The sequence below is a fragment of the Salminus brasiliensis genome, chromosome 7, assembly GCF_030463535.1.
Source record: "Salminus brasiliensis chromosome 7, fSalBra1.hap2, whole genome shotgun sequence".
Taxonomy (NCBI): Eukaryota; Metazoa; Chordata; class Actinopteri; order Characiformes; family Bryconidae; genus Salminus; species Salminus brasiliensis.
This window is the reverse complement of record NC_132884.1, coordinates 19,347,204-19,366,318: the sequence shown is the minus strand read 5'-3', so window position 1 is coordinate 19,366,318 and position 19,115 is coordinate 19,347,204. Positions and strand designations below refer to the sequence as shown.

The following is a 19,115-nucleotide window of genomic DNA, read 5'->3' as shown; positions in this document are numbered from 1 at the left end:
GTCTGCTAAATGCCATAAATGTAAATGTAAATGTAAATGTAAATATGTTATTTCAAACTGAACGCTAGATCACATGGTCAAGTAACTTCTTATTAAACACTCTCACATTTACACACATCACACCTACACCTGTCATTTCCGTTCTGCTCCATTAACTAGAGAACATTTCTCCAGTCTTTTCTCCTGCAGAACAAAGTCGTCTCAGAACTTTTCATCTCATTGAGACAAACATGACTCAGACTGAAGCTCGAGCAGCTTGCAGAGCCAACTACACTGACCTGGTCACTGTGTACGATGTGGAAGACATCACTGCACTGATTAATCTGACTGGTATCGGTTCTGCCTGGACTGGTCTGTACCGGAATCAGTCCAGTACTAAATGGTCTAGTGGTGATGAAGCTACATTCAGTGCTCTGACAGGAGACTGTGGGGCAGAGCCGTGCTGTGCTGCTATGAAGGCTGATGTTTTTTGGGAAAGTCTTCAGTGCACAGAGAAAAGGAATTTCATGTGTTATAAACAAGGTAAAAACTGACTTAACAGAAAAGCTAGCACACGCTTTTATTACCTCAAGGCTAGATTACTGTAATGCACTACTGTCAGGTTGTTCCAGCAGGAACGTCAATAAATTTCAGCTGGTTCAAAATGCTGCAGCCAGGGTTCTTACTAAAACTAGAACATTTCACTATATCAGTCCAGTTCTATCAGCACTTCATTAGCTCCCAGTTAAATTCCGCATTGAATACAAAATTCTTCTGTTAACATATAAATCCCTACATGGCCTCGCTCCTGAGTACCTACGGGACCATACTACATATTACGAACCATCAAGATTACTTAGATGTCAGGATGCTGGACTCGCTTACTCGTTCCCAAAATTCAGAAAACCTCAGCAGGGGAAGAGCCTTTTCTTATAAAGCCCCCCAACTCTGGAATAACCTTCCAGATAATGTTTGGGACTCAGACACAGTCTCAATCTTTAACTCTAGTCTGAAAACTTATCTGTTTAGTTTAGCTTTTGATAATTAATGTTTCCCCTTAGATCACGTGTCAAACTCAAGGCCAGCGGGCCAAATGTGGCCCGCCGTGTCATTTGTTGTGGCCCGCAAGATCTTAAAAGATCTGCTTAATGCTGTCGCTTCACGGGTAACATAATTGGCATGAATTGTGGGAAATGGAGTTTATTGTCAATGCATGCTTTTAGACTCATTCTAAAGCGTGCATTGACCTTAAACTACATGTCCCCACAATGCATGCAGATTATGCTTTTTTCAACAAGTGGAATTACAGCTACAATAAGCTACAAATATGATCCCAAAATGTCCAGGAAAAGAAAAATTGATGCCGATGGAAGACCGTTTCAAGAGGGATGGGAAGGCGAATACATGTTTGTGCTTCAAGGAGAAAAAACGGTATGTCTTTTGTGTTATGAGACGGTGGCAGTTGTCAAGGAGTACAATTTACGTCAGCACTTTGATCCCAAACACGGAGCTAAGTATGCCAAAGTTAGCCTTCAAAAAAGCAACAAATTGTACAAGAATTAAAAGGCAAATTGCGATCGCAGCAGAATATGTTCACAAGAGCTATGGCCCAAAACGACGCAGCAGTGAAAGCTAGCTTTATTGTAGCTGAAGAAATCGCTCGCGCGTCTAAGTCTTTTTCAGAGGGTGCATTTTTGAAGCAGTGTATGCTGAAGGTCTGTGAGCAGGTGAGTCCCGACCAGATACAGACTTTTAAAAAAGCACCTGGGGGTGAGTGTAAGTCTGTCCTCAGGATACCACCCTCAGACCAATGGCCAGTGCGAGCGCACTAACCAGGAGCTGGGGAAGTTTCTGCGAATCTACTGTCACGACTACCCCAGCGACTGGTCGCGGTATCTGGTTTGGGCCGAGATGGCCCAGAACTCGCTGAAGTGCACGACCACTGGCCTCACCCCCTATCAGTGCGTGTTAGGCTACCAACCCCCGTTGGCCCCTTGGACTGCTGCGGAGACCCCGGTACCAGCAGTTGATGCATGGATGCGCCGCAGCGAAGACGTCTGGACCAAGACCCATCAGCACATCCAGACCTTCCTGCGGCGCTACAAGACACAGGCGGATAGGAAGCGTGGGGAGACCCCGTCATACGCGCCGGGAGATCGCGTATGGGTCTCCACTCGGAACTTTTGGACTGGTCTTCCGTCTCAGAAACTGGCAGCTAAGTACATGGGTCCATTCGAGGTTGTCAAACACGTCAATGAGGTTTCGGTTAAGGTTCGTTTACCCCCACACTCACGAATGCATCCTGTGTTTCATGTTTCGCAGCTCAAGCCTGTGGTGTCAGGGCCCCTGGACGAGGCCACCCCGGCGGACACGCCGCCGGGGCCTGTAGAGGTGGAAGGGACGCCCGCTTACACGGTCCGGCGTGTACTGGACTCCCGACGGCGCGGGGGCCGGCTGCAGTATCTGCTGGACTGGGAAGGGTATGGTCCGGAGGAACGCTCCTGGGAACCGGCTAGTAACGTCCTGGACCCGGCATTGGTCCAGGAGTTTCATGAACGCTATCCGGACAAGCCGGCTCCCAGGCCTCGCGGTCGCCCCAAGAAGCCGCGGGCCCCCGCCCGTGGAGGGCTCTCCAGTCGGCAGAGGTCACGGTCCGTCTCGTCGGACCGAGTGGGTCCGCTCCCGGACGTTCTGGGCTCTCAGGCATCTGGCCGGCGACCGGGGAGTCCCCGTCGGGGGACCCGACCGGCCGCCTCGGGTGGGGGTACTGTCAGCCCTGCGGCGCCGCGCCCCCCCCCAGGGGCGGCTTCGGGCCGCGGTCCACAGGCTCCTGGGAACTGTTCAGTCAATGTTAGGTTAATTTCTATGTTCACGTACTTTATGTTCCTCCCGTTGGTTTAATCACTAAGGACTTTTATGTTGACAGCGGTCGCAGTAAGGCGCCATATTTTCTGTTTAGTTATGATTTGTTTCACCTGAGTGCTGGAGTACAAAGGGAGCAAACGCTGAGGCATCGGGGCCGAGAATTACTCTTGCGATGCCAAGCTGTAAGGTTGGCTTCATGGTCTGGAGACTTCTAGGAAGTTCTACAAGTTCAAATAGTATATGCTCGATCGGAGCGGTTTCTCGTACAGGAGTTCGCTGTCTGGTACACCGGTTGGTCGCCAAGGGGATTTGGCGTCCGGTTCCCTAGCACCTGAGTCGAGTAAGTTCGTCAGCGCCTGACTAGCGCGGTTTGTTATTTGTCCCCTCTCGCTTTGCTCCCGGACGGCTTTCCAGCCTCAGGTGGTTTTTTTCCTGGTTTATCCCCTTTCGGTTTTCACCTGTTTGTTTTCCGTTTCTGTTTATTGGACCCTGTACTTTGCTGCCTCGTTTTGTTTGTGTTTGTTCTGTTTGGTTCGTCCATTAAAGACGGTTTCTCCGCATTGCTCTGTCCCTGCGAGTGTTCCCTTGTCTCGCCTAGCCAGCATGACAGGGATTAATAAAGTATCAGTTTGGCTGAACCTCAAACACATCGCTTCGTATATATAAATGACTTGATATGCAACACATTCTGAAAAACGTTGTAAGACAGGATAAGATCATCCTTTATTAGTCCCACAGTGGGGAAATTCACAGTGTCACAGCAGCAAAAAGATAGGGATAGCAAGACACACACTTAAGATTATATATACAATATAAATAATAACAGTCAAAACAATTGACACACATTGACCCTCGATTGCACATGAGAATGGGAGATATTGCACATTGTAATGTTTATGTGAATGAGCTCTTTATCCTAATTAAAAAATGTACAGATAAATGTATCCTCCGCATTTGACCCATCTGTGGTCGTGAACACACACACACTAGGGGCAGTGAGCACACACACACCTAAAGCAGTATATATTACATTAACAGTTTCCACATTTTTCAACAGTTTTCTTTTACATTTTACTTACCTTGCTTATCTTTGTCGCCGTGTGTTCACAGAGTTGAGGAGAGACACGCCTAATTTAGGGGGGCCGTAGGGGGGTCCAAATGTGTTATAGGAGGGGCACTGGGCCCCTCTCGGCACCCCCCTAGAACCGCCACTGGTTGGTGAAGTCCTTAATAATACTCCTCGGCTCCTCAAATAGTAACTGGTGAATAATTCTTTATCTTCAATAAATGGATGATCGTTTTAAATCTGCATGGTGGAGTGGAGAGTTAGAATTAGAAGCCAACTTTAAGGTTTGTTTTGGCTGCTAAGTGGAAACGTCTCTGCACTTATAATGTAAAATAAAGCTCTGTTTTGTTTTGCTCACAGAGAGATGGATAGGATTGGAACTTGATTGGAAGCTGATACTTGATCTAATAAAAATGCCTGGATCAGTTCCTGATCCTGAGTCAATGGATCTTATCGGGACATCCCTAGTTGCTGCCCTGTTCACTTGTGAGTGTATGCTCACTGCCACGGATTGGTGGCAAGGTGAAATTCCACTGTACTGCTGTGGTGATAAAGTGTGGTTTTCTTTCCTTTCTCAGAACCCTTCTAGCTAGCCCTGTAGCTGTGTGTAAGGATCTGTACTATGGTAGTATAACCTTGTCTTTTATCTGTTCAGCTGAGGAAGATGTACGACATTGCACTGGTGTATCTGCATGCTGAAGGCTATTGGGAATGCAGATCTTTATGCCATGGTGACCAAAGCCCTCTGCAGCCTTTACCTTCCAGTGCCTGGGACTGCATTGTGGGAATTAGGGAACCCTTTAGAGTAAGTATTCTTGTACCACTCATACAGGGGGGCCCAAAGTGTATTTTGTCATTTCGGCCATTCCTAAAATGTGTTAGATTGTGTTATGTTAGGAAATCAAAACAAGTAAGTATTTCTGGCTCTGCTTTTGTGGAACATTTAGAACAGTGCTACTGGAATACATCTCCAGGCTTCTCCACACAACAGTCCGTATTTATCAACATTGTGTGAAAACAAACAAACAAAAGGAGAAAAGGAAAGAAAACCAGTAAGACGCTGAAACTATGGCCCGAGGTCCCCTCATAACCTCCACTGTGATGCCGGCCAGAATAGGCTTCTGTTGGTCAAAGCTGGGGAGTCGACATGAAGGAATAGATACACCAACTGGCCGCTGCAGTGACGCAGACATGGTGGTAGAGTGTGTGTGTGTGTGGTGCTGGTGGTACAAGTGGATCAGACAGCAGTTTTAAACACTGTGTCCACTCTGCTGTTTCTGATCCAATCAAATCAGCACAACAAACTCTAACAAACCACCACCATGTCAGTCAGTCAGTGTCACTCTAGTGATGAAATTTATGTATATATGAAGGTCAGTCTGAAACGGTGGAAATTCAGATCGTCTCTGTTATTAAACATGAATTAATCTTCTTTCAGTTAAATCCACTGTATTTTAACATCACTTTCCTACCTACTCATAATAAGACTTTCTTGTGCTCATATCATTTCATAGCTAAATGATAAAGATGGATAAATTTACAATTCAATAAACTAAACCAATGATCAAATCACTCCACAAAATCATCAGTGTCTGATGTATTCATGGTAGGCGTTTCAGACATTTCTTACTGTAGGAATGTGGAGTAATGGGTAAATGCAGTAATGCTTAAAAATACAAATAAATACAATTAACAAAAAAATAAATAAAATTAACACAAAAACAAATAAATAAAATTAACAAAAAACAAATAAATAAAAAAAACAAATAAATAAAATGAACGAATAAACTTTGCTTCATCTGAATTAGATTTTTTTGGTGGTTAAGACATAACTGCGCATGTGCAAGCACAGCTTTTGCCGGGCAGACTGCAGACATTTTACACACACATCTTGCTTCTAGGAGGTAGAGTTAGCGTATATGAGAAGACTTTGTTATTGCACAGTTACACTGTAGGATAGTTTATTTTGTTTGTCTTTATGAATCCACGTATATGCTTAATATTTCTGGTAAGTTTATGGGAGCACTAAGCATAGCTAAAAGGTCGCTAGCTAGCGCTGTCTAACTGCCTGATCTGCTCAAATGAATGCAAATTGAACTAACATAATTGCACCAGGCGTCCACAAACCTTTGGCCACACAGCATCAGTTTGTGGTACTGTGTCAGTCACAAGCACCTTTGAGTCTAGATTTAGTCCTGATTTGAGAGGCACAGGAGTGTTTTATTAAATGCACTGCACAAACACTCTTGCTAAAGTAAGCTGAATATTCCCAAAACATCATATTTCCACGTTTAGCAGCAGAAGGTCACAGTTCATCATTGTAATCAGAAACTAAATGTTTTAGAAGAGAACAGTTTCTTCATACAGCATATAGAGTTCATATAGCTAGCATATGCAGTTCTGATAACCATGTTGACCTGATTCAAATGTAAATGAATTTTAATGTAAAATTGTCATTTGTAATGTTTTTTGTTTTTAACATATTGTAAGAGTAATAAATGACATTCCACATGCCAAGTTAAAACATCAAGATAAAAAGATATGTTCAAAACCAAATGTATATAAATGCTATTTTCTCCATAGGCTGAAACTCTTGTGATGGATTGTTGTTGTGCTGTTTTTAAGGATTCTGGGACGTGTCCTAAGTCATTGGTAAGTGTGTTGATTTAATCAACTACTTGTATTTAACAAATAGGCTTCATAGAGCTACTTTTTACTTATTTTATTGATCAGATTAGTTATAAATGCAGTTTGATTCATGCATGTAAATGTCATTTCTACAAAGATCATAAACTTCATGTTCATATTTTTTCTTTTCTATTTTATGTTTTTCTTTCCTCGCTGCTCTCCACTTCACTGCCTGTTTAACCGATGCCCTCCCCCGGCTCTGGTAGGACGTTGAAGACCCTCTTCTAATCTGCTTCTATCTGAGGAATCGCCTGATCCCACGAATGTTCTTGCTTTAATCTCCACACTTTCTGGATCAGTTCGCAGTCCCTCTTTTTGTCCTCCAGCTTTTCTGCTCTTTCACGCTCTTTCTGCTGCGCCATCTCCTCAGCCTTCTGCTCCTTGCTGGCTTCTTTCCTTTGGGCACGCCGAACTATCCTGGCCCTCAAATGGTAGAACCACGCGCAGCATCCCTGCGCCTCCTCCATTTCTGCCAGCCTTTCCACGGCCCTCCGCTTCTTTTCGGCGTATCTCGCCTGAACCCATTTAATGTACTCTTCTTTTTCCTCCTGAGCCCTCTTCCATCTCTCTTTCACTTCCAACTTCTCCCTAATTTCCTTTTCAATCTGGCGATTCTCTCTTTCTCTTATTTTGATTGGAACAATGGCAAAGCCTTCCTTCCTGAACTCTGCAAAACAGGTTTTTTGGTTTATTCCACCATTTCACAGGGGTGGCGGTTTCTGGACGTTCTGCCTGGGTCTCCACGAAATCCAGGTGGCCTAAGTTCACTTAAGCTCCTCTATGGGGGCATCGTCCTTACAGAAGTTCACGTCATTCTCTGGGTCTCCATCAGCCAGCCCTTCTTCTCCCAGCCGCTCCAGGGCATTCTTCACCTTGAGAGCGATGGTCTCAATTTCCACGTCCGGCTGTGTTGGGACCCTGTAGAGTTCCAGGTCCCTCTCAGTCACCACCAGGGCTGCTGAGACCTTCCATACACGCTTCTGAAGGGCCGCACAGCGAGCTTCCGCCAAGTCTTTCAGCCTCAGAAGATGCTCCAGCTCCCCCTATAGGAAGCTCACCTTCTGCTCCACCTGCTGTGAGATCCGCACCCCAAACACCTGCCTCTTTGAGCTGGTGTGCAAGTATTGTGAGCTCCGCTCCGAACTCCTCCAGTTCCATCATTCCGCTGAGCTGCAGACGTCACAATTGCAGTATTCAAGCGCAGCGCCCCTCCTTTTCACCTCTCGTTTATATACGATGATGTCATCAAATGTAAACCCCAAACACGCGGCTCTTTATTAAAAAATTGCATTATAAAATTGTGCTCGTTTTATCTATTTAAATGTGTTTGATTTTATTTGATAATAACAAGAAATGCTTAAATGCTTCATCTGAATTTCCATTGTGTGTCAAATGAATGTACCAGTGGTAAAACTGCCATTGTAACGTCTAAGCAAGCTGAAGCAGTATAAATTAGAGCATGCTTTCAGCATCATTTAAGCCTCAATCGTACTACAAAGAACAATTCTAAATTGTCGAACCACAACTGCAGTTTATTTCCACTGTTGAATGTTTTACAGGTACCTTTAGGCAATAATCACATTCTTGATAAAACCTTAGACAATCACCTTCTGTCCGCGGTAGAACAACAGTCAGATCATTATAATATACAAGTCATTTTGTATAATATACAAGTCATGTGATGAGTTGTGTTTCAAGAGCAACAGTGTTGTGTTGGGAGATGAGCTGCTAGTATTGCTGGATTTCTATGTAGATGACATTTGACCTAGGTAATCATTTAGACGCATCCAGAAAGTCTGTGTAGTATATTAAAATCCCAGCAATTTAACATCCGTTCGTAATTCCTTTTCTCATCTTTTTATTTATCTTCACTGTGCAAAGCAGATTATGTCAAGACATATGGATATATAAAGGTTTTAGAGCCTTTGCTGCAAAATCGTGTTAAAAAAAAAGTATTAAAAAAGTCAGGGCATAATGCAGAATGCCATAGCACACAATTTGTGTGTTGTCTTGTCTGCGCGGCTTTCTCTGCACTGAGATGTTTCTGTTAAAGGAACTACTGGTGTGTCGTATGATTGTAGTTCTCGTCTTGGCTGGTGGATTCATGCAAGTAGCGCCTGTGAGAAAATACTTGCTGCACTGACAACACATCTATCTGGGCTTGTCCTGGAGTGAGCAGTTACTTCCAACACCAAGCTGTCAAGTAAATCTAAATTCAAAAGGAGACGCTGTTGTGTTAGCATATTGGCTCCAATCAAGTGTGGTGTGAAAAGAGTGAACTTGCAGTGTTGTTTTATGTGTATTTTATGTGTGGCTGATTTATTTTGATGTAAGGTCATTATAGAAAATATTATAAAACAACAAGGGGGGAAATCACATTGTATAGAGACACTCACATGGGAGATAAAGTAGTTTTTCTAACAGTTTCTTTTGTAGAACGTTCAAGGTGCTTATGAGCTACATAAACTTTTTACATATTTTAATTAAGTAGAAACATAAAATTGCACTTATAAAGTAAGTTCTAGAAGATGAAATTAAGCTTATAAAAATTAGTGAGCGTTATTCAAAGTATATATCTGAATCAAGACCATTTTATTTTATGCAACTCTTTGATGTTCAGAGGGTTTGAGTACATTTTGAGTCATTTGTTTGAGTTAAGGTGCAGGTTTTGGGGAAGACGAGCTCTTGTTGTAAATCTGTTGGCCCTTATGGTTATGTAGAATCTGCATGGTCTTTGATGGGATGGTCGGAGCGCGTAGTCCTGGTCGAAGCTGGTATAATCCGAATTGAGCCAGAAGTACGTAAGTGCCAGCCTCCTATTACCAGTTCCAGTGGTGGGCCAGAATAGCTTATTTAATTTCCTACCACTTCCCCCATCCCACGCTCCCTGCACATTCTTCCAGCAGAACAGGATAAACTCAGTTTACATGTAGAAATGATGCTCTTTTTTATTAAGTTACACATCATTTACATTCATAGTGTATGACTAATAACTGTTTCATTCCACAGTCAAATAATAAATGAATTCATATCTTCATTACATATCTAAATACACATTTTCCTTTAAAATGTTCAATCTTGTTTTAACTTCAACTTCATTTGGGTAAAAGCTGTCAAATAACACAACGAGAAGGCGGCAACAACATCAGGGTTTTCTCACCTGCAAAAAGCCACTAATCCTTTTGGCTTCTACCCTTTGTGCCATGAGCACTCTTTCTATCAATCAAACAGGTGCCATTCAAGCTCTTGATAGCCATAAAACCTTGTAGAGGGAGGTTGTAGAGGACTACTAGCATATATAGTCACCAAAAGCATTAGGATTCAAACAGTTTGATTAGACTCTGAGATAGACTTTAACTGAATGATGTGTTGGTTGTGTGTTCAGACTTAACACTCAGTATTTCCCCCAAATTCTTTGAACAGTTAAGAGGTTTGACAAATTAACAATTGAATAATAAACTGCCAAACATGTCCAATACATTTGTTTTTGCACTCATAACTGTCACTGACATTTGCATTTTCTGGAGATAGGGTTGGGCTGTTCTTTGACCTGCCGTTAAGAACAGTCCCTTGCTTAGCACAGTTTGTTGCTTGTATAGCGAAATAACATTTGGGGAGCTTAGACTAATGGGGTACAGATGCTCATGTCATTTTCATTCAATCATTTTAGTGGATTTGAATCCAGAGGATTGATTACTTCTGGCCATCAGTCCATGGTTTAGATGCACTGAAGAGATTGCTAAACAATTCTGCAGAGCTCTGGCTGGCTCCTCCTCAACAGGTCTGGGCCTAAAAAACAAGAGACACAAAAAGCTGTTTAAATGTAATCCGAGTGAAAGCGTTTGCCGTTATCGGGTCTAAATCACTGCCACCTCCAGCATCAAAACTTAAAACCTTCTTTCTCACCTGGAGAAGCCCGGCAGCACTGTGAGGATCACCTTCTTTGATTTCTCCAGTGCTTTTAACACCATACAGCCAGGGCTCCTAAAGGACAAGCTGGGACATTGTGGAGTGGACAATCACCTGTCGAACTGGATACTGGACTACCTCACCAACCGACCACAGTATGTGAGGGCACGGGACTGTGTCTCTGATATGGTGGTCAGCAGCACAGGAGCCCCTCAAGGAACGGTCATGGCACCGTTCATCTTCACCCAGCTCACCGACCTGTCACCTCCAGAAGTTCTCCGATGACTCAGCGATTGTCTGCCTCATAACCAATGAGGAGGACAGTGAGTACAGAGAACTCATTCAGTCAGGACTTTGTGGACTGGTGTCTGCAGAAACACCTTCAGATAAACGCAGGAAAGACCAAAGAACTGGTGGTGGATTTCCGCAGGAGCAGACACCCCCCTCCATCAGTGAACATCCAGGGTATGAACATCGAGAGAGTGGACTCTTATAAATACCTGGGTGTTCATCTGAACAACAAACTGGACTGGTCAGTCAACACTGCTGTACTCTTCAAGAAAGGCCAGAGCAGACTCTACCTACTGAGGAGACTGAGGTCCTTTGGAGTTCAGGGAGCACTCCTGAGGACTTTCTTCGACACAGTGGTGGCATCTGCCATCTTTTATGGAGTGGTCTGCTGGGGCAGTAGCATCTCGACGGCAGATAAGAAGAGACTGAATAACCTCATAAAGAGGGCCGGCTCTGTCCTGGGGTGCTTCTTAGACCCAGTGCAGGTGGTGGGAGACAGGAGGATGACAGCCAAGCTGGCATCCATGCTGAAGAACAGCTCCCACCCCATGAATGAGACTCTGGCAGCACTGGGCAGCTCCTTTAGTGACAGGCTGCTTCACCCCAAGTGTGTGAAGGAGCGGTATCGCAGGTCCCTCCTTCCTGCTACCGTCAGACTCCACAACCAGCACTGCTCCCAGCGGACCACATACACACACACTTAACTACACACACATGTTCAGGGAATAGAAATCCCTTAATGTAAAAATACTATGCAATACCCCCCTCCCACATGTGCAATTAAGAGTCATTTGCAATAATCTGTAAATAATAGTTATTGCTTTTTTTACTTCTTATTTATATTGTGTGTATATAGTGTCAATTATTTATCCACATTTTTTTTTTGTAACTGAGTGTCTTGCTATCCCTTTCTGCTGTGACACTGAAAATTTCCCCACTGTGGGACTAAGAAAGGATTATCTTATCTTATCTTTATCTTAAGTCAAAGATATTGTAACACTTTAAGAAAAAGAAAAGTTTATGATCAATAATCTGAATCTTGCTGCTAAAACCTGTAAAGTTTTTTTTTCAATCTAAAGCCTGTGCCCCCCTTAAAATAAACAAAATCTGGAAAGACACCGTTTTTGTTGTCTCTAATAAAAGGTCAATTGAAATCATTGCTGACTTCCTGTGGTGTAAAACAAAATTAAAGTCAAAATTACATCTGTTCTGTTCATTTTTATGTTTTAATCTTTTAGAGGGGGGTGGGGGGCATAAAACTGTAAACTGCTCATGCATCCATGTTCACTAACTACTACTAAACTTACAATGTGGCAGCATTATCCAGTTATAGTATACAGCCATGATCCACTAATGGAGGACAAAGTCGACCACAATCAGTGGCACAGACTCAGCAAGTGGACGATGAGCAAGAGATTGATTCAGGATTTTTTTTTTGCATGTTACTGATACAACACCACCATCCCACCCAACTCTCATTACCCTACCGCATGCATTTTACGCACCAGACGACAGGCCTGAAAAACAACAGCAGCAGCAGCCAGTTAAACAATCTGCAATACAATAAATGATTCTATACTATTTTAAATATATATTCTTTGCCAGGTTACATGTTTTATTCTATGATCAACACTAATACGTACATAAGAACACTGTTAAAAACCAAACAGAAATCTTGGCTGTAGTTCCAGAACTGTTTCTGGTATGTCTGTCTGTATGCCACACCGCTCTGCAGACAAACTACTACACTGTGTGCAGGATTATTAGGCAAATGAGTATTTTGATCACATCATCCTTTTTATACATGTTGTCCTACTCCAAGCTCTATAGGCTTGAAAGCCAACTACCAATCAAGTAAATCAGGTGATGTGCATCTCTGTAATGAGAAGTAACTTCCTTTCCTTTGGCAAAATGGGTCAGAAGAGAGATTTGACGGACTCTGAAAAGTCAAAAATTGTGAGATGTCTTGCAGAGGGATGCAGCAGTCTTGAAATTGCCAAACTTTTAGAGCGTGATCACCGAACAATCAAGCGTTTCATGGCAAATAGCCAATGGGGTCGCAAGAAACGTGTTGGAAAAAAAAAGGCACAAAATAATTGCCCATGAATTGAGGAAAATCAAGCGTGAAGCTGCCAAGATGCCATTTGCCACCAGTTTTGCCTTATTTCAGAGCTGCAACGTTACTGGAGTATCAAAAAGCGCAAGGTGTGCGATACTCAGGGACATGGCCAAGGTAAGGAAAGCTGAAAAACGACCACCTTTGAACAAGAAACATAAGATAAAACGTCAAGACTGGGCCAAGAAATATCTTAAGACTGATTTTTCTAAGGTTTTATGGACTGATGAAATGCGAGTGACTCTTGATGGGCCAGATGGATGGGCCCGAGGCTGGATCAGTAAAGGGCAGAGAGCTCCACTCCGACTCAGACGCCAGCAAGGTGGAGGTGGGGTACTGGTATGGGCTGGTATCATCAAAGATGAACTTGTGGGACCTTTTCGGGTTGAGGATGGAGTGAAGCTCAACTCCCAGACCTACTGCCAGTTTCTGGAAAACACCTTCTTCAAGCAGTGGTACAGAAACAAGTCTGTATTGTTCAAGAAAAACCTGATTTTCATGCAGGACAACGCTCCATCACATGCATCCAAATACTCCACAGCATGGCTGGCCAGTAAGGGTCTAAAAGAAGAAAAAATGATGACATGGCCCCCTTGTTCACCTGATCTGAACCCCATAGAGAACCTGTGGTCCCTCATAAAATGTGAGCTCTACAGGGAGGGAAAACAGTACACCTCTCTGAACAGTGTCTGGGAGGCTGTTGTGTCTGCTGCACGCAATGTTGATCGTAAACAGATCAAGCAACTGACAGAATCTATGGATGGAAGGCTTTTGAGTGTCATCGTAAGGAAAGGTGGCTATATTGGTCACTGATTTATTTTTGGTTTTGTTTTTGAATGTCAGAAATGTTTATTTCTAAATTTTGTTATATTGGTTTACCTGGTGAAAATAAACAAGTGAGATGGGTATTTATTTTTTTTATTAAGTTGCCTAATAATTCTGCACAGTAATAGTTACCTGCACAAACAGATATCCTCCTAAGATCTAAAAAAAAAAAAAAAAACACTCCAACTTCCAAAAATATTAAGCTTGATATTTATGAGTCTTTTGGGTTGATTGAGAACATAGTTGTTGTTTAATAATAAAAAGAATCCTCTCAAATACAACTTGCCTAATAATTCTGCACACACTGTATTTCTGGCTCAGAATAACCCCTAGCCAGGTCACTCTCAATTTGGCGTGCTAGACTGGAGAACGTCAGTCTATCTTTCTGCCCTGGTTCACCAATTTGTCTAGAAACCTTGAAGTCTTTGCACCACTGTGAGTTATGGGCAGATATGAAGGATTTCTCTATAGGGGTGGCATCTCCACTGGCTCTGTGCTGCACTGTTCTACTTATCAGCTTTTGCATTTCAGTTTCTTTTAGCTGCACCAGAAGTTTCAAATGACGCAGATCCCTTGTTAGATTCTCTTGTTCCTCTGCATTAGGTTTAGGTATTTCTGAATCCTCTTTGAGTCTTGGTTCCTCTCAAGGTTTCTTCCTCTTGAGTTTTTCTTGCCACTGTTGCCCTCAGCTTTCTCAAAAGAGGCTCAGACACGGATTTCTGTCGAAGTTGCTTTTGAATTTTTTTTAATATATAATCAAACTTGACTTGATGAGCGGTCAAGAAGCCGTTACTGACAAAAGGAAATCAGTAAAAGGTGATCTCTGACTTACACAGTACTGCACCGGCTCATTACTGTTCACTAACAGCTAATAAACAGCTCATGTTTATTCATGTGCTTCCAGTGTTGATTTCAGATGCTTCAATAATTGTTAATATTGTTAATCTGAAGTTTTGCTTCATAGTTTTTCCTTCATTGTTTTGGTTTGTTGGTTTTTGCTGCTTCCAGGTTTCTGTTCATTGTTTTTCAAAACCTTGTCTGTGTTCTTTCTCCTGGCCCAAGCTCCGTCTAGTGTTCTGCTTTTTGTTTGAGGTGTTTTTTGTTTTCCTGAATACTGCTCAGCTTCCTCCCAGTCCCAGCTGTGTTACTGTGCCCAGTTTGAGTTGTCAGGTTTTGATTTTGTTTCTGGTTCTGTCCATTAGATTGCTGTTCCCCCGGTAGTGCTTTGCTTTGTTGTGTCTGTTTACTTTTGCCCAGGTTACATTAAAGTCTTTCATCGTCCATCCCTGCGAGTGTTTCCTTGTGTTCACTGCAACGTCTGACCAGGTATGACAGTAACTAATAAATTATTTATTATTATTATTATTATTATTGAAAACAACTGTATCATAAAAACATCACATCTGTAATACATAAAATAAATTATTGTTGTGGTTGTCATTATTTATGAACAATAATAACAATGGTAATATTTACATATTTAATGTGATGAGAATTAGCCTCGTTAAAAAGTGAGGAAATGATCGTTGGCTTCTTCTTCTCAGTCTATGACTGGAGCTGCTGCTGCAGATATGATATCTGACCTGTAGGTGGCGCTGCTGTGTCGCTTTTCATCCTAAATCAGTGTAATCTCTGTGAAACTGGACTGAATTGTCTACTTGTGTCTCTTTACCCTGAACTGTCTCCGTTTTGTTGTGCTAATAACCACAGTATGAGGAGGCCTGGAAAAATGACCTTAACGTGGTTTCAGACTGACCTAAAGTGACCTTCACCTTTACAAGTTCCATAATGAGTGTAAACAGTCCTCATTTCCCAACGAGAATCCAGATCCAGATCAAAGGATAAGGAGTTAAAACACACTTCCTAAACATTTGAAAACTTCATTAACATGAAGGAAAACACAAGAAAAAGACAGATGTGGAGAACATGTGGAAAAAGACAAAGATATAGAATTTAGTCTGAAATATGATAAATGAAAAAAAAAAAAATATATATATATATCTCTTCCTGAATTTCATTTTAAAATCTAGATTTTAGAAACTATGAACTCCATCACAGCATTTGAAGATCATTAATACGCAACATTATGGGCTGTTAAATTTAGACGTCTAATAGACTGCTGTGTCTAAATGATCAACTCCGGCATATATTAAATATAACAGCAGTTGTAAAATGCAGTTTATTAGTTCCTATCTCCTGATCTCCGGAACCCTCACCTCACTTGGCCTTGGAGAGGCAATCTCCCTGCACCCTCCCACGAGCCTTTGCAAGGTCTAGGCCACAGAGACCAGCTAGAGTGTTAGTTTCTTTAGTTCCAGTGCATTTAAACATACACTTGTGAGGATTCCACAGATTTATCAATTCTTCTGTTTACAGACTGCCATGAACTGAACTATATGCAGTTTTTCACATATTTTTTGTTTTGAGATCTGGTTCTTCTCATCCCACCTTCAACCTTGGAGTCGATTTCCAAGTATTTTAAAGCTTACTTTAGATGTTTTCCAAAATCATCAGTTAATAGATGCTCTAAATTCAGTTTGGGATGAGATTAGAGAGAGGATATAACAAACACAAAATAAGGAGTAAAGATAAATTTACCATAGCAGTGTAGGTAAATGCATGTTCTCCTTTTACTCCCATACTGAATTTATATATATATTAGTCAACTGAAGTAATTCATAATTAATATACTGGCCTTTAGCCTGAATAAAATCTTCCTGTTGTGAGTATTCAATTAGAAACCTCTAATCAGCATTAGTGAACAGTTCAGGTTTCATTTTCTTCTACATAGTCTGGCATACAAGAGACTAACTCTATAACCACTAGACTACTATAATAACAAAGAATGATTTACAGTAAAGTAACAGCAAATGTTTAATGTATTATTATTAATAAGTGGAAAATAAGGGATTAAAGACTGCACACACTGCTTTCAGAATATAGAAGAGTATATATGATGTACAAGCTCTGACAGCCCTAGTTTCTCTAAAGCACAAAAGTACAAGCAGTTGGCATCATCACTCAGCTATATGTTCAAAGTGTCAACAAGTAATGAATAATAGGTAAAGGGAGTGATATTGAAACATTGGCAAAAAAATAAATTGATAAAAGGAAAAAAGCCTTAAAAATGAATTCAAGTTTATTTATAAAACACTTTTCACAACGAGTGTAGTCACAAGGCAGCTTTACAGAGATCTGGGAATAAATACCTAGAATAAAACCCAGGAATAAAAACAATAAATCAATACTGAATTAAGAGAATATGGAAATGCGCCATCAAGCCATAAAAGATGAAAACGTGAGTGAAATGTTAAACTCCAGGCAGGTGAGGATGAATCAACACGAGGCTCCAGATCAGGACAGTGGGCAGTAGGGTAGTAGAGAGCCAGGTCTGGTGGTCCAAGGATGAAACAGCTGGAATCTCAATCTCAATACATGGTAGAGAGCGAGAGAGAGAGAAAACAGAAAGGAGGGGGAAAACAAGGGGTTAGGAGATCCAATAGGTAGAGTGGGCGTCAGCTCACGGCAAGCTTGAAGAAAAAAACAAACAAAAAAAACAAACACAGCCAAACATAGTTGCAGATGCATAGTCGGATAAATAGCCAGCCAGCCAGCCAGAACTGCACATGGAAGACAGCTAGCCAGAGTTGCACATTGAAAGAAAGTTAGCCACTGAAATGCACACGCATATGGATATGCAGACACACAGTTGCAGTGGTAAGAAGCCAGTGAGCCAGCCAGAGTCACACGGACAGCCAGTGCAGCCACAGAATTACACATGGAAAGAAAGCCAGCCAGCCACAAAGTTGCACATGGACATGCAGACAGCGCCACATACAGCTGCAGACAGACACAGTTTAAAATAGACAGCCACCCAGTCAACTAGTTGCAGATGGTCAGACAGTCAGTCAGAGTTGAAGCCAGAGTCTAAACAGAACGATTCGCAGATTTACAAACAGCCAGTGTTGTAGATGGACAGACAGCCAGAGTTGCATATCGACATACACACTGCCAAACAGTCACACAGTCAGCCAGCCATTGCACATGGTTAGACCACTAACACTGCACTGAACTGCACATGCATGGATCGTCAGACACCGTTGCAGATGGATACAGCCAGCCAGAGTTGCAGACAGATCGTCAGTTTCACATTCATAAACAACCAGCCATCAGAGTTTAAACAGAACAAATTGCAGATTTATAAACAGCCAAAGAGTGTTGGACATCAACACAGCCAAATATAGTTGCAGACGCATTGTCAGAAAGACAGCCAGACACAGAGTTGAAGAAGGATTGACAGAAAGAGACTAGGCAAAACCAGTTTTAAAAACTGTGCTAAACAAGTCCTTTTCAGTATCTGAAGCAGGTATGCTTTGGAGCTGGTGCACCATTCATTAACACAAACAGCTGTGGAGGCTAGATCATCCGTCATTCTTTAGGGTTAGTTGATAGGGAGATTCTGTGTCTTATTTGTAAAGAGAGCTACCTCTGATTAAAAGTTGGACAGACTGACACACAGAAAGTTGCAGATGGACAAAGATATAGAAGGATGGACAGAAATGATAATAGATAAAATAAATAGATCAAAAGAATTAGCTTACCATAAATTGTGTCTATGCCGCTGCCACAACCAGACCTGCGAAGGAAACTGTAATAGTTCAAACAAGTGGGAGTGGATTTATTCAGGGCTATGGATTCATTAGACATGGTGAACTAAAGTGGCTATCACTAATGACTTCACTGATGATCTTTGCCAGACGTCAAACCTGCAGCCAGCAGTGGAGCGTGAAGAGTCAGCTGAACGGCATGCTCCCTCGTCAGTAGGTAAGCATGGGACTAGAAACAACGATCCTGGCAATGGTCTTCTTCCATATGGTGTCTGGAAGCGTGCAGCAGTGGTCCTCCAGGACATCGGCACCTTGGAGTTACCCTTTGTGACCGATATTAATTACTGTTTTAGAAGAAAATTTCCAACAATGAGAACACTGCCAGTTGAACCTTGTTGGCCGGATCAACCTTCAGGAAGAGAGGGTGTCATAGAAACAGAATGATCACCTATCTGTTACACAGTAGCATAGGAAAGTTAGCCTTACACATTACAGATGCAAAGAAATCCAGCCAGCGAGAGTTCTAGATGAAGATGCAGAGGGATAGACAATGGTTAGTCAGTTACACTTTCGGGAGGAAAGGGTTCAAGGGAACCTAAAAAAACTGTTAAAAAGAAAGTTAATACATGTTTAGAAACTGAATGATCACCTACCTGTTACACCGTTGCATATGAACAGTCAAAAATCACACAGTTGCAGATGGTCACACAGACAGAGAAGTAGATGGATAGTTAGCCAGTCAACCAAAGTTCCAGATGGAGATGCAGAT

The 19,115-nt window shown here is 42.1% G+C and overlaps 1 pseudogene; it reads left to right on the top strand.

Moving 5' to 3' along the window:
* The first annotated feature begins 1,317 nt into the window (after window positions 1–1,317).
* LOC140559655 (general transcription factor II-I repeat domain-containing protein 2-like) overlaps window positions 1,318–19,115 on the top strand; it is a 65,163-nt pseudogene continuing 47,365 nt past the window's right edge.